This window comes from Schistocerca cancellata, unplaced genomic scaffold (assembly GCF_023864275.1).
Source record: "Schistocerca cancellata isolate TAMUIC-IGC-003103 unplaced genomic scaffold, iqSchCanc2.1 HiC_scaffold_1148, whole genome shotgun sequence".
Lineage (NCBI taxonomy): Eukaryota > Metazoa > Arthropoda > Insecta > Orthoptera > Acrididae > Schistocerca > Schistocerca cancellata.
This window is the reverse complement of record NW_026047147.1, coordinates 4390833-4407860: the sequence shown is the minus strand read 5'-3', so window position 1 is coordinate 4407860 and position 17028 is coordinate 4390833. Positions and strand designations below refer to the sequence as shown.

General features: G+C 42.7%; 1 protein-coding gene across 1 annotated transcript in view; it reads left to right on the top strand.

The window, feature by feature from the left end:
- The first annotated feature begins 16037 nt into the window (after window positions 1-16037).
- Window positions 16038-17028, top strand: part of LOC126159857 (ankyrin-1-like) — a 57745-nt gene continuing 56754 nt past the window's right edge. The window contains exon 1 of the mRNA XM_049916667.1: window positions 16038-16150. The gene's annotated coding sequence lies outside the window, so the exon portion shown is untranslated. The remainder of the gene's footprint in view (window positions 16151-17028) is intronic.

Sequence of the window (17028 nt, the reverse complement as noted above, 5' to 3'; positions counted from 1 at the left end):
CGACATTCACCACGAGGAGGGAGAGGCGGGGGCCGCCCCCTGCACGCGAATGAGGCGCTTCTGTCTCCAGCTCTGTCTCCCTCCCACCCTCCCCACACTTTCCCCGTCTCTGTCTATCTGCCTGTCCATCTGTCTAGGTATCTGGAGGACGCAGCATGGTATCTCGGAAGCAGACTTACCAACAGGTGTGGGAGTAGCTTGAGACTCGCCTCAGAGATGCACTGCTGTCCACGTCGTATGCTAATGACCTTGGAGGCAATGTTAAGAGTCAGGCCACAGTTCGTGCAGATGATACATTATCTATAATGAAGGAGTGTCTCAAAGAAGCTGTACAAATATTTATTCATATTTTCACATGATTTCAAAGTAAAGCAGGATTTGACAAATTGCTTTTTAAGCCGGAAGAAATGTAAAATCGTGTGAAAGTGGTTCGACGAACACTCTGCCATCCACTTCAGTCTGTTTTGCAGAGAAGTTAGTACAAAATTGTGCTCTTAAAAACACGCAAAAACGTCGTATTCTAAGGTTGTTGTAATATTAATGAGTCACTTTTGGAATCAGTCAACTCATAAAAAGACCTGGGTGTGGCACACTGAGGTGATATAAAATGGAAGTATCACATAGTCTCAGTTGTAGGTAAACTAGATGGCAGAGTGGGCGAGACACTGGATGAATGCGGTGAGTCTACAAGGGAGGCAGCTTACGGAACACTCGTGTGGTCCATCCTAGACTACCACTCGGGTGTGTGGGATCCATTACAAAGAGAACTAACAGGGAATATTGAACGCGTACAGAGAAGGGTAGTGCGAATAGACAAAGTAGTGTTGGCGTGAAAGCCTGCTTACAGGAAATTCCAGAGCCAGCAGTGGGTGAGCAGGGCTCAGCCGGCGTGGGGGCGTGTGCCCAAGTTCTGCGAGGGGCTCTCCCACACCCCCCCCCCCCAAAACTCCCAGTCACTCCCCCAACACAGCTCACATATCTCCTTGACGTCCAAAAGAATTCTAACTTCCGTCATTAACGCAGTACCAGTGCATCAGTAAACTGTTACCGCAGGGGACCTACTGTCGTTGTTGGAAAATAGTTAGTTGGAGAAGAAATCTTAATAGTTATGGTTATTAAAAAAATGTTAATAATAAGACTGCTACGGGAATCCTTCCAATTCAATGAAATTCAAAATCAGGTAAGGTTCACAAATTTTGTTCAGGATATACGCTTCAATGTTTTCATCACTCGACTGTGCTGTGTGTTCACAAGAAATTAACTGAGTTGTAGGTTATAAACACAAAGGGTATACACAAAACATGTTTTCCTCGCTATTTGAAGAGCAAATTCATGAATAGTATCTTCAGAACTCAATTCTGGAACCACGCCGTGTTCTATTGACAACATGGCCGACATGCCGCTTCGGAAATAATTCTTGACGAGCTCTGAACGTGGAAAGCTTGTTTCAGCGGAGGTGACAGTTCCTGGCACGGCTGGCAAAATACTGTGGGCGATGTAAATCCCGTGAATCAGGTTTGCAGCGTCATTCGAGTATTTCAGTATTAATGTAGGAGTTTTCACGTCATCGGGCGCCATTTCTCTGAGCACATTAATTTCTGTCAAGAGAGCTGAAGCAACAATGTCTTTCGAACATTCACAATTTATGTTTACACTTAGCTGTTTCTCAAGGTTTGTAGACAGCATTTTCAATTCTTCGTCCTGTATGTATTTTAAACTGTCTAGAGAAAACAAAAAGACGAGTACTCCGGAATACTTAGCCACTTGGCGAAACCTCTCTTTCAAACTTTTTAACACTGTCTCAACGACAGGGTAGAAAAAATCGATCCTATATGTCTCCTCTGACGTTTGAGCTCTGCGAACCATGTCGTCACCTTCATAATCAAATTGCTTCGCCTTCTTGCCAGTTCTCCTTTCTCCAAATTGTGGTCAAGTCTGCGAAGTTTCAGTTATCTCTTTCGCTGTTAACTGCACATTAACGAAACCTCCTTCACGGAAATTCCCAATAAACGTAATTAGACTTTCGAGAGATTTAGTTGCTACTTTCACGTCAACGTTTGCTGCTTGAACTGCCTTAATTGTTGCGCTAATGGCAAAGAGAAGACCATACTATACGACAACGCCTACAGTAAACTCGAAGCTTTTCAAATCGTTCACAGCAAGCGAGTGAGCTCCACTCTTTGTTTTCGATTCAACAGCGCTGTTGCTCACCTCAGCCTCTGACTTCTCTCGTCTGGCGCTTTAACAGCTTTGACACTCTACACCATACTTTGAATCTGAAAGATTCATCGCTGTTCAAGTTGGCGCCCCGCACAGTAAGATTTCCCATCTCTGAGTGGATGCACTGAAAATAATGTATGTTCTATAAATTACACCTGAAAATGTGACTGCTTTTGCAGTAGATTTCGCCGCATCTGATAACACAAGACTGTGGCTGTCACATAGCATATAAAATGCTCTTGGTTTGCACCTTAATATTCTGGCTTGAACACCAGTTCGATAACCTTTTATAATCGATAACGTTGGCTTCTGCAATCATCAATATCGATCCCTAGTTCATCTAATTTCGACAAAACGGTTTCAGTCAAACTTTCTCCTGTTGTTGAAGTGACGTTCAGGAAGTCGAGGAAGTGTTCTTCTGCAGTCGCTGCGTCTTCTGATAAACTTACAGACCTAACAATCAGTGTCATTTGTCCTTGTGGCATGTATCAGGAGTGCAATCAAGCACGTCAGAAAAATATTTACTTTCGATTACAGAATTAACAGTGCTGTTTTTTACTTTGTTGGCAAGCAAATTTATGAGTTCATTTTGAATGTTTTTTTTCCAAGAAAATGGTCATGACTTACTTGAGCCGTTACCCACCTCTAATTTTCCTGCAAATCAGGGTCAAATTCTGCTGTCTTTCGATCAAACCAAGAAAACTACCATTATTTCCTTGATAGAGCTTGTCGCTGCCTCCCTTTAAGGCAATATTACTTTGAACTAGGTACCTGATGGAGAGTATAATTCATATTAGAACCTGTCGCTAACGTTCTTTCTCTTTTTCCAGTAGTTCAAGGTCAGTATGATCAATACCACTTTGTTGTTTCAAATTACCTCGCATTCTATCCACTTTCTTGTATTGTTTATGTTGTTAAATTATTGTTCACGCTCTTGAATCCGATTTCCTAAATGAACCCAGCCACAGAGTCCATCGCCTGATATCTTGTTTGAAGGAGATCGAATATGTTTACAATAAAAACAAAGAACGTTGTTGGTAGGTTTCGAATACTTAAGCCATTTACGATCATTGTTTTTCTCAATTTGGCAAACTTCTTATGTTAAAAATGAGTTGAAAATTTTCTTCCATTCTTGCTTAAAAGATACTCAAAAGTTACAATTTTAGTAGGGCCTTTATGTAAAATTTCATTTATCATTGAGGATGTTAACGTATTAGGCCAAGTGCCTGGGTCCAAATTCGTCATTACTTCACAACTGCTAGTAGTAGGCCTACCCGAATGTGGGACAGAGAGAGCTCCGTATTCCAGTGCTTGTGTTCACTTGCATCTGAAGCACCACACGATGAGAGGCTGCTGTTAACGACATGGCCTTTTAAGCACGCTTAAGTCTCACTGTCTGACGTTGTTGGTCGGAGAAATTTTCCGGGAGCGCCTTTTTGTGAGTTCAAAAACTGTTCAGTTGTAGCTTTTTCTTGATCTTTTGAATACATGAATCGTATTTTTTAAATCTGTCCCTTTCAGGAAAGGTTTCCCTGTTGGCACTTTGAACTCCACAGGACAGGAAAAAACACTGTATCTTCACACACAGTGCACCCACAACACGTGAAGTGGGAAAGTATGGCAGGCATATGTTTCAACTGACGACAATAAAACAATCATTCTGTGGCAAACAACCTGCTGACGGGTGGAGTGTAATGCTCGATTGTTATCCACAGCAATGACTAGAAATGGTGCGGAGAGGCAGCGAGCAGCAATGAATCGAATCGATGCATGGGCAGCGGCCGTGTGTTGGCAACAGATACTGCTGCGGCGCTTCCGTCTCACAGCCGCTGGTTCCCTCGACTCCGGTGCGGGCACAATTTTCTGAGAGGTACTCCAGTGGCCACAGCAGTGTCACAGTGAGCGTAGAATTGAATTACATTACGTGAAAAGTACTTTCACAAACGTGTTACTTTATTTTTTTTCAGCTTGTCCGCAATAACAAAATTAGGACGACAGTCTTCGTATTACGTTCGCATGTTGTGCGCGGGGTCCCTGGAAGCGCTGCCCGCTGTGTGAGGCCCCCGTAGCAGACTGCAGTTGGTACCTGCCGGCCTCGCAGCTGTTGGCAGCACTGACTGCGTGCCACAGCCCAGGCGTCTGTCGCATTTGTAGCGAGTCGTGTCTGGTGTGACGTTCTGCGTTGGGATTTCGTGCTGCTGCGCCGAGAATTTCTTCTGCTACACCCACACCCTTAATAAGGTAAGGACGACTGTTTTCATGCATTCCCGCATTGTTGAATTATTTTCTTTGTTTTCTTTTGGTTTGTTTTTGTAAAGCCACGGTAGTTGTAAGGTCTCATTTAGGGTCACTATGGAGACTATCGCGTATAAAGCAAACCACTTTCGGTTATTACACTCTCAGAATACTAGCGAATTTCGTATTACAAATCCTGGTATTTTAAAGTCCTACCGACGTTCCTATTAATTCCGCTGTTTTACAGACTTCAGGCATGAGTGAAAAGCATAAGCTTGGACGAGATTTCTTCTCTTATTCGCGCCATTTTGTTGAATTTTTGTTTTGTTGAAATATAGTATTGTATTCGTACACATTTGATGCATAAAAGGGCTATTCTGCTTGTTAGGAATAACAGAACGGAATGGTGGAACATTGCTTCTGCAAGTACATACTGTTCAATGACAGAACTTGGACCACTCATGTATTAAGCAATTACTTTTCGCCAGGATACTGCGTAAACCTGGGGCAGTCTGCTCCAGTTGTTTTATGGCCCGAAATCAAATCAAGCGAGATGCGTTTTGACAGTTCCGTAGTGGTGCATTGAATCAGGTATATTCGAAGCAGTCAGCCGAATTTAGTAAAACTAATCTGCTAGCTTCTTCCTGCCAGTCCCGTATTAGCAAACATCAGCACGTTACGTCACGCAAATGTGTTGTAGTACAGAACGCTTTTCCATTTAATTTCGATATTTGTCACTTTTCTAGAGTAATGTTTTTGGTGAAAGTCTGTTTGTTGTGTAGTCAGTAAGATAGATAAGAATATCCTCCATTTCGTCTTTACTGTGTAAGTGCAGAAATTAATGAATTCTTTCGTTGACCCAAAATTGATCCTCTTGCTCCAGACACTGACTGGCTAGAAATACCAAAAAAGTAGTTGTTTTCCTAATAAGGGAGTATGAAGAGTACCCCACGTAAAGGACCAGTATTGAAACACTTTTACAGTAAATCCATCCATCCTCAGAACCTTTTCTGATAAGTCTTTGTCGTTGCTCAGAACGATATCAAAATACAGTGTATCAGTTACAAATCGTAGTGCAGAACTCAGATCGAACAGTCCATAGGTGTACTTCCGGTTCATAGTGTGTCCATTGGACACTACGAACAGGCAGTTCACCTGTGGACTGTTTCATCAACAAATACGTTGGGAGCAACTGAAGATTCACACATATAGGCTTGCTAAACCAAACGGGAGCTGTTCAGTAATACTTTATTAGGATAAATAATTATTCAACTGTTGCGGTTTTAAGAAGAACGCATTGTTGCAGCTGTAGTGACCTACAGTATAAAGTGTGTTGCTGTTACGTAGAGAAAGCTATACATAGTTTATATCACAGCAAGCGGATCTCTTGACATTAATACGTTAAGAGTAATTTCATCGACTTTTGTGGAAGTAAATGAAAAATAGCAATGCAGATGGTTGTAGACAAACTTCCAGGAAGAGGGGCTGATAAGATAGCTTCTTCCCCACCTCTGTAAAATACTGGTTGTGCAGACAAAATGGTCAGTATACGTACATACATTAATCCTTATTCCATAGGCCATGAATACGACATTTCGTAACGACATAGAATGTCACTTTAAGTTTACTTTACACAAAATAATTATTTTTATAGTTAATACTTCATATCTAAAAATTCATCTATTGAGTAGGAGTTGTCATTCAGAAATTTTGTTGATTTGCCTTTACATGATGTTTGGTTATCAGTCAGACTTTTAATGCTATTTGGCAAATACCCAAAGATTTTTGTGGCAGCATAATTCACCTCTTTCTGTGCCAAAGTGAGATTCGATCCAGACTAGTGAAGGTCATCGTTTCTTCTAGTGTTGTAGCTATGCACTTCACTGTTATTTTTTAATTGACATGGGTCATTAATGACAAATTTCGTAAGTGAATATATGTACTGTGAATATCCCGAGTTCCTTAAATAAATGTCCGCAAGGTGATCTTCGGTGGGCTCCATCAGTGATTCTAATTACACGCTTTGGTGCAATGAATACTTTCTCTCTTAACGACGAATTCTCCAAAATATGATGCCACATGTAAGAAGTGAATGAAAAGAGGCATAGTAGGCTAGTTTACCAATATGTTTGTCACCAAAATTATCAATAACCATAATAGCATAAGTAGCTGAACCTAACCATTTCAGCAGATTATGTATGTGTTTCTTCCAATTCAAGTTCTCGTCAATGCAGACAACCAGTAATTGAGTATTGTGCCTTAGCAACAGACTTTTGCTCATCTATATTTATCAATGGTGTTATGCCATTTACTGTACAGAATTGTGTAAACTGTTTGTTCTCAAAATTTAGTGAGACCATTTGCAGAGAACCACTTAATAATTTTCTGAAAGACATTAGCCTATTTACAATTTCTGCAGCTGATTCTTGCTTGTCAGGTGTGATTACTTGTATCATCAGGAAAAAGAACTAGCTTTGCATCTTCATGAACATAGAGTGGCAAGTCCTTAATATATATTAAGAACAATAAGGGACCCAAGACTGAACTCTGTGGGACGCCATTCTTGACGCCTCCCCAATTAATGGACACTGCTGATTTTTGCAGACTATCTGTAGCTTTAATATGAATCTACTGCATTCTTCCAGTTAAATATGAGTTAAACCATTTGTGCACCGTCCCCCTCAGCTTATCTGGAAGAATTTCATGATTCACACCATCAGAAGCCTTCGACAGGTGAAAAAATATCCCAATGGGTGATGTTTGGTTATTCAATGCCTTTAATATTTGATCACTGAAAGCATATATAGGCCCATTGCATCTTCTTTTGAAAAGCCTTTCTGAAAACCAAATTGACATTATGTTAGTACTTCATTTGTAGAAATACGTGATGCTACTCATGAATACATTACTTTTCAACAATTTTGGATAAAGCTGTCAGAAGTGAAATTGGGTGGTAGTTGTTAGCATCAGACCTATCTCCTTTTCAATAGCGGATTTGTCCATCTGGAAAAATTCCCTGTTGCATTGAGCTACTACATATGTGGCTAAGAATCCTACTTATTTGTTGGGAACAAGCTTTAAGTTCTCTGTAGCAAAGCAAGCGGTCTAGGTTGGTTTGGAGAAAGATGGTATGGTTCAGAGACGGATAAGAGAATGAACGTGAACGCGAAATAGTACCGGCCATGACCTTCTGTGCGGATGCACACATATTCCCTGAACTCTTACGGGACTCGGTAAAAAATGGACGAGTAACGAGTGTGTTGGAGTTCAGAGATTACCAGACAGCTGACTCCAATACCTTCAGTGGCTTAAGTATTTTACTGCATTGCGGTACTACAGTGCGCTTATACGCCACACATAGCTAATGTTGAAAAATAACCCTAGTTTGTTACGAATTTTCATCACTCCTGCTTTTAAATACAATACTATGTTCGCTAATATCGATGACATGTTACATTTTCCGTCCGGTCACCTAAGGAGAAAATCACCTGAGTTTTACCATATATTATTTCCTTCTGTTTAAAAATTCACATCCACATCTGTGTTGTCCTCTGCTCGTCTCTGTTTACGTCTGAACTGCCACTGCTCACACCAGAGCACGTTAGCTGGACCACTTGCCCGGGCAGCGCTGTCAAAGCTAAACGCGCCGGTAAAGCTGTTCTCCCGTATTACAGCACAAGTCGATACGCACAGCATGAAACGAACCCTCTTTATCGTACTTGATTGCACCTCAGACATTTTGGTTTCCGCTCCACCTGAAACCAAATCCAATGAGTTTCCAGCAAACGCGGAAGAGTACATAGTGTAATGTTTACATGAAGTTTAATGTGATGAACGGCCGGTCGCTGGTGGCCGAGCGGTTCTAGGCGCTACTGCCTGGAACCGCGCGACCGCTACGGTCGCAGGTTCGAATCCTGCCTCGGGCATGGATATGTGTGATGTCCTCAGGTTAGTTAGGTTTAAGTAGTTCTAAGTTCTAGGGGACTGACGACCTGAGATGTTAAGTCCCATAGTGCTCGGAGCCATTTGAATCATTTCCCTCTCTCTCTCTCTCTCTCTCTCTCTCTCTCCGGGCGTGTGCGTATCAGGTCTGCGTTGTCATTGTCAATAATTTACAAATCTACATATTAAGTGTGAAGCTTGCAAATGCGAATAAATATTCACACGTTGATCATCTGGCAAAGCTAATTACCATTCAAAATAAAAAGCATAGAACTGACTGACGCATTTGCAAGCGAATAAAAAGGTGGCGTAGTCTCAGCTATACATAAAATGTAGCCATATGTGAAGTGTACAAAATACAATTTACGGGCTAGTTTTTCTAGGCCACTTCTTTCCCAGACAAAAATCTCCCATTAAAGTACCTCTTCAACCACTTACATTACGCTTTTCTTGATTTTTATTACACCAAATGTTACAGATAGTGACGTGTTTTCGAGAGATGCTAGCTGTGTTGTTTCGAAACGGCTTTACTTACTGGACACAAGGTAAGTGAGCTGATGGTTTACCTCACTTGTTAGAATAGCTGCTCCCCCTTTTTTTTCTGACTACGGACTAACTCCACATCAGTTTTCAGGTGTTTTAAAAATAAGTTTATTTTCTTGAAAAACTTGAATGAGCAGGATATTGGAATCTGTGCAGGCTGGCTTAAGATTCTTTTTGCTTGTAAATCAGTTATTGGTCTCACTTTTGGTGTTGATGAAGGCATATTAGCAAAAGCAGTTGGCACAACTGTTTCAGTAAGTTTCGGAGCTAATTCTTGCCAACATTGTAATCTCTCCCTTATCCACAGCCCGGTCCACATGAATGCAAAACTTATGACGTCAAAATAACGTCACGTTTGCAGAAACTCCTGTGAACTGTAGGTTGCCCTTAACACAGCTGCAAGATCACACCGCAGCGCTAACTCTACGGAAGACGAAATACACTACTGGTCATTAAAATTTCTACACCAAGAAGAAATGCAGATGATAAAAGGGTATTCATTGGAGAAATATTATACTAGAACTGATGTGTGCTTACATTTTCAAGCAATTTGGGTGCATAGATTCTGAGAAATCAGTACCCAGAACCACCACCTCTGGTCGTAATAACGGCCTTGATACGGTTGGGCATTGAATCGAACAGAGCTTGGATGGTGTGTACAGGTACAGGTGCCCGTGCAGCTTCAACACGATACCAAAGTTCATAAAGAGTAGTGACTGGCGTATTGTGACGAGCCAGTTGCTCGGCCACCATTGACCAGACGTTTTCAATTGGTGACAGATCTGGAGAATGTGCTGGCCAGGGCAGCAGTCGAACATTTTCTGTATCCAGAAAGGCCCGTATAGGATCTGCAACATGGGGTCGTGCAGTATCCTGCTGAAATGTAGGGTTTTACAGGGATCGAATGAAGGGTACAGCTACGGGTCATAACACATCTGAAATGTCACGTCCACTGTTCAAAGTGCCGTCAATGCGAACACGAGGTGACCGAGACGTGTAACCGATGGCGCCCCATACCATCACGCCATGTGATACGCCAGTATGGCGATGACAAATAGACGCTTCCAATGTGCGTTCACTGCGATGTCGCCAAACACGGATGCGACCATCATGATGCTGTAAACAGAACCTGGATTCATCCGAAAAAATGACGTTTTGCCATTCGTGCACCCAGGTTCGTCGTTGAGTACACCATCGCAGGCGCTCCTGCCTGTGATGCAGCGTCAAGGGTAACTGCAGCCATGGTCTCCGAGCTGATAGTCCATGCTGCTGCAAATGTCGTCGAACTGTTCATGCAGATGGTTGTCTTGGAAACGTCCCATCTGTTGACTCAGGGATCGAGACGCGGCTGCACGATCCGTTACAGCCATGCAGATGAGATGCCTGTTGTCTCGACTGCTAGTGATCAGAGGCCGTTGGGATCCAGCATGCCGTTTCGTATTACCCTCCAGAACCCACCGATTCCATTTTCTGCTAACAGTCATTGGATCTCGACCAACTTGAGCAGCAATGTCATGATACGATAAACAGCAATTGCGATAAGCTACAATCCGAACTTTACGAAAGTCGGAAACGTGATGGTACGAATTTCTCCTTACACGAGGAATCACAACGCTTCACCAGGCAACGCCGGTCAACTGCTGTTTGTGTATGAGAAATCGGTTGGAAACTTTCCTCATGTAAGCACGTTGCAGGTGTCGCCACCGGCGTCAACCTTGTGTGAAAGCTCTGAAAAGCTAATTGTTTGCATATCACAGCATCTTCCTGTTGGTTAAATTTCGCATCTGTAGCACGTCATCTTCATGGTGTAGCAATTTTAATGGCCAGTAGTGTATTAATAATAGTAACCTCAGAGTTTTTCAGATGATCCAGTTATCTGTAATGTATTGTCTGCAAGAAGCTGCATAAATATTCAGTCAGATCTTGATAAGAATTCAAAGCGGTGGAAAAACGGCAACTTGATTTAAATGTTCATAAATGTAAGATTGTGCCTTCACAAAACGAAAAAAATGGTGTTCTATGACTATAATATCAACGAGTCACTGTTGGAATCGGCCGACACATAAAAAGTACCTGATATGAAATGGAATGACGACATACTCTTAGTTGTGGGTATAGCTGGTGACTGACTTCCGTTTACTGGTAGAATTCTGGTGGAGAGCGGTCAGCCTACAGAGGACTTTGCTTACAAATCACTCGTACCACCGGTTGTAGAATATTGCTCAAGTGTGCGGGACCAGTACCAAATACGACTAACAAGGGATACTGAACGTATACAGAGAAGGGCAGCACGAATTGTCATGGATTTGTTTGACCCGTGGGAGTGTAACGGAAGTACGCAAGTAACTGAACTTCCAGACTCAGACAGACGCAAACTATCCCGAGAAAGTGTATTAACAAAGTTTCAAGAACCGCCTTTAGATGGTGATGCTAGGAATATACTTCCAACCCTCTACGTACCGCTCACATAGGGAACGTGAGGATAATATTAGAATAACTACTAAGCGTACAGAGGCATTAAGTCATTCTTCCCGCGCTCCATACGTGAATGTAACAGGAACAAACCCTGACAACTGGTACTGTGGGACGCACTCTCTGCCACGGTCGTTTGCAGAGCAAGTAGATGTAGATGTAGATGCAAATCTAGAAGATGCTGTTTAACATCGTATTATCACAGCGTCTTCCGTAGTTTCGGGCAATTCTCGTTCTCATTTTTTCTTTTTTCATCGCAGTGCATCTTAATTTTCGTTTCATCACAGACGCAGCAATTCTGCTGTAGATTTCTTCTGCACTTTCTCGAGCTGGCCTATTCATCCACAGTTGTTCCCACTTGTACTTCGGTCGATTCCAAGTTGAGCTCCGATTTCCTGTTCCAAAATTACCTAATGTTTTTTCTCATTTCAGCTCGCAAGTACTGTGGATTCCTATAAAATGTTAAAGATTCCAGTTTAAGTGGACTGCCTGTAGGTATTTGTTATGATTTGCCTAAGGCTTCTGTGCATGTACTGTATCTGCAACAGCGAGCGTTTCCTTAACTGTACTTTCCAGTTCCAAAACTCCTGCTGTTTATTCGCTCCCTAGTGTCTCGATAATGTCCGTACTTGGCGTACATACAGGGTGGCGCACGAAATGTGTTACAATTTTGTTTTTGAATATAAACTTTGTCAATACAATCTGAAAGGAACATATACTACAATGAGGAGCCGTCCATAAATATTTGTTCTAACTGAGCACATGCTCAATATGTCCGCCATTGGGAAGACAATTTTGTCCGTCATTGAAGCGACCTGGAAGCCTGAGTGAAATGATCTGCACGTCGAAATGCTCGTGTAAAAACTCCAATAGTCCAGACCTCAATCCATGTGACTCTTTTCTTTGGGTGTTCCTAAAGGAAAAAATTTCCCCGAAACGTCCACAAGATTTAATGGAGTTCAGAAGACTTATTCCTCAAGCTTGCAGTGAAATTACGGACGACATGTGCCGTAGGGTAATAACTAACTTCAGTATTCGTTTGAAGGAAGGTTGGAAACGAAATGGTGGCCATTTTGAGTATGCGTTGAGTTACAACAAATCTCCATGGTGGCTCTTCATTGTAGTATATGTTCCTGTCAGATCGTATTGACAGTAAAGTTCATATTCAAAAACAAAATGGTAACCCATTTCGTGCGCCACCCTGTATGTTGCCAGTGAACATGGGCATTTGTTTTAGTAGATTAAAGAATTCCCTATGATCACCATCAGTCACATCCCCCATGCTCCTGTTCTAGCCTCCTGGCAACCAGCCTTTCCCGCTCACTTCTTCCTGTTCTCCTTCTATCCCACTTAATCTGTTTCCTGCCTCTCAAAGTGCCGCGAGGTTTGAGGCGCCGTGTCACGGATTGCGCGGCCCCACCCGCCGGAGGTTCGAGTCCCCCTACGGGCTTGGGTGTGTTGTTCTTTGCATAAATTAGTTTACATTAGTTTAAGTAGTGTGTAAGTCTAGAGACCGATGACCTTAGCTTCTTCAAATTGCGCAGTGTCGTCCTTGATTTTAAGTTCTGAACGTTTCTTCCATATCATCAATTTCTGAGCTCAGTGATTCTACTGTAGTCGTTAGGGTGCCATATTCGGCAACTAAATCTCTGTTCAGCTCCTCCTGTGACGCCAGCAAGTCTGCAGTCTGCCTTTAACTCTTCGCTGTGTGCTTATTCTTTTTATCAGCGTGGCCGAATTGGCCAGTCATGTTCTGCTCAGAGCTACATGCTCTGCTCCCTCTGTTCACTTATCGTTGCTTCAGCCTCGCCCGCACTCACACTTAGTAAATTGTGCACTCGACCCGAAACACTGCTAGCTGTGAGTGGAACAGGCTGTGCACGTCCTAAATCTAAACATCTCCGCTGCACCCCTGAAGTCTGGCTCACTCATTTGCCTCGCATCGGAGGAACCTACTGTTTCATTTTGCACATTTTCGTGGTTAAAAGTGGGGAGAATCCATCTCCCACACGTCTCTGTACCGTCGAAGTCTCTTTTCTGGGCATTTCGTCTACTGACTCCTCACCACCTTTTTTCTTTTCTCCTCGTACTGCTTTTGGAGCGACTACACGTAATTATTTTCGAATAACGCAAATGAAAATCTTAACAGAAAAAACACTATCTGAAACAGATTCACTTAAATAACATGCTAAATTTTTACCAAGTTCATCACACTGGCTAAACAAGAGTATTCATCACAAGCAACCTAGTAGAATGAAAATGAGCTTCACACGCAATTCCCAGCGCAAAATCATTGTCACACCGAGGATTAATTACATTTAAACTCCCCAATCAAAAGGATTACAACGAAAAGCTCCCAAAGTACCATAAACACACTTCACACAAAATTCAAAACAGACAACAAAGACGACACCGTTTCATAAAGCAAGCAACAACGCTGATCAACCACAATGAAGAAATTCTGTGAGATCTGTAGAAAATAAAATTTACATGTTAGTACACCCTAACAATGTCACAGCATCAACATAAGATCCCTGGGGTGACCGAAATCCTGTGCAAAAGGGTCTCGCCATTATGAAGGCTACCTGTTGTCCGTAAAATTCAGATTTAATGGCCAAGTCGGTGTTCCGAATGAAACCTGTTCATGACTTCAAATATCAACAGCCACCAGGCAAACAGAGGTTATTATCGTTTCATTGAGTACGCACCAGACACACAAACTTAGATTGTGGCTGAAATTCGTTCATGTACTGGAAAATAGGCGAGAAAACCACCACCTGTCAGGCTGTTTTATGAGCTAAGGAATGAAACATCCTCGTATCGGATACACAAGACAACATATTACAATTTTATTGATCGCTATTACGGGAGGATAAGAACTGAATGATTTTAGGGATCTTGACTAGGAAGCAGAGTGGTGCTGTGAGATGGGAGCCACTCGACGTTTACGTCTGAATTAAAACACACGAAAATATTAAATGGTGCTTAAACTTCGACATATGGTACGTGTCTCTCGAATGCAGCCTCCAAATGTGGAACCCAATCTGCCAAATATGGGGTAGGATTTACTTGATGCAGACACTGACCATATCCATACATTATATAGTTTTGATGAATGCTTGCTTATTCTGCTTTTAAGTACACTGGCACGGAGAGCAACTACTTTAGACAGTCACCTTCTGAGGACAAAGGCCCGTTGCAAGAATTCACTATAAATCCAATAATTAGACAGTACAGTTACCGAATAAGAGCACCTCTACTCTGTACGTGACAAAGAATTTTATGTTCGTTTTTGGCCTCTAATATGAGACACACAACACCTGTGGGGAATGAACTGGTTCTAGCACTACACATTCCACCCTCCAAAGGGACTTCACAGTTGAAAATATTCTTTCCACAACAATATTTGTGTATAGTACAGCAGGAGCAAAACTCACAAGCGTGTCTATATTTTTACATGAAGTACCTGTACTTTTAAGTGTGTGGAATATATCACACAGTCTCTTAACTGTTTCCAAATTAGCTTTTTCCAATTCCTCAAGTTTCTGGGATACAATGTTGTTCACGCATCCTATCTCGTCTGAAATGTTGCACATGAGTCTACTGCCTTAAGAATTATCAGAAAATTTAAAAGTTCAGCCCAAGAAACAGTATTTTTTTTTGGTGTTCTCCAATGAAATGACATCAGAGGTTGAAGTGGAGAACTCTACTTTTCCAAACAAGTCGCAAAAGTGTTGAAGTGTCTTAGAATTGGTAAAAGGCTCGTATTTTGACCGAGTGAAAGTACCTTCCTTTTCCAAGTTAATTAAAATGGTATTGATTATTTCTTGAAGCAAGCTGAAACCGTGGTTATTTCCAACTTTGGGATTCGATTTAGAAACATTTTCGATGGGCATTGTGTGAAATGAAGCCAAAGAAGTGACTGTGGATTCTCGAAAATTTGTTTCAGCAACGTGGGACACCTATTCTGAGATAGAAAACAAGATTTCAAAGGTTCAATAACTTTTGTAACTCCTGGCAACAATGAGAACCATCTAGTTTCAATACTACCCAGAACTTTCCCGTATCCAGTATCAACGAAATCACAGAATGATTTCAGTTGGTGCACACGTTGAGGGTAAATGTGTGTCGTGCTCAGTGTAACTTAGAGTAAGTAGTACGTGAGCCCAGGCACCGATGACCTCAGCATTGATATCCCTGTAACGTTCTTTAACGAAAACTTGTCACATTCGTCCGTCGTTTCTGGAGAAGCTAATGATCGATACGAATTGCGAAGCTCGCGCGTAAGTCACTGGCACTCAGCACGATGACGGAAGATGTTGTGTTCACACCTCTCCTCATCCCGTGACCAAAATACAGCGTCTTTGTTCCATCTTTGCGTTGACCCAAAGCGGTACCGGGAAATCGGTTGACGAAATCCGGTTTTTGGGGCGCCAGGCGAAGGGGGTGTGTGTTGCCAGCTGTATAGCGCGGTTCGAGGTAACTGACTGTGGCGTGGGTGGGACGCAGGCGGCCCGGCAGTGCCGACACAGACGTAGACGCCCTGCTGCACCCGTTCCCTCGCCTGCCGCGCGAGCTGGCAACGCAGCCCCGTGACGTCAGCGCTGGGTGGGGCAGCCGGCTGTCTGTGCGGCCCAGTTGTGACGCAGCAGCCTGGAGGGAAGCGGCGTGCCACGTTGTCCTGCCTGCCCAGACAGAGCTTGTGTATCTTGTGTCTGCACGGGAATACCACAGGAAGGTAAGGCAGGAATGTATGGGAGCGGCGGATGTTCTGCACGCTTTTGTGTGATTTTTGTAGCGTAACTCACTGCTCTTGTCTAATACTTTGTCTTACTTCGAAAAATTACGACCGTTACGAACAAAGGGGGTGGCTAACAGTGTGTTAAATTACCGTTTTGAGTGTTCAGTGATTTATTGGTCGTTACTTATGGCCTTGCTCCAGTCCATGAAAACTTGAGCGAGAATAACGTGGAACGAATGGAAAATAACGCCACATTCAGTCGGCTAGTGTTTCGATGAGCCAGTGTAGATTTCCACGGAATTCACGTACAACAGGCATTTAAAATGAAAACCTCGCGTTGTTGATTATGTTCGTAGGACGCAAGTTTACGAAAACCATCAAACGCAGAACTTCGTAGTAAGCGAGTTTTAGTGCGACAAGGCGTGTAGCGGCTTGCAGGCGTGGCAGAAATTTATTTTTTAATGTTTCGCGTAATGTGGCCGAATTCAGACATCTAAAATGTTGTCAAGATGTACTCATTCAGAGGTATAATCTTAAATTGCGGTTGTCACACAGTAAGAGAAGTACCGCAGTTGGAAACATTGCGCGTCGCGGGGTAACGTGACTAAGGGCGCTGAAATACGCGGACGTTAGTCAGACAGTATTTCAGAATGAGGGCAGTTACCGACTTCCAAGAAACTGCACGCGAGACTACGAGAACTGAAGAGATTTTTCCGCTACCCCCCTACTCCGGCCACGTTGTCGCTGTTCATGGAGTCAACTTGGGCATCAGACGTATCGTTGTAGTTTATCAGTACCTACCTATTCGCGACGCAGTTTACAGACAGTATCGCCACACCCAGTAGGGTATCTGCAAAAATTACATCGTCGTACGG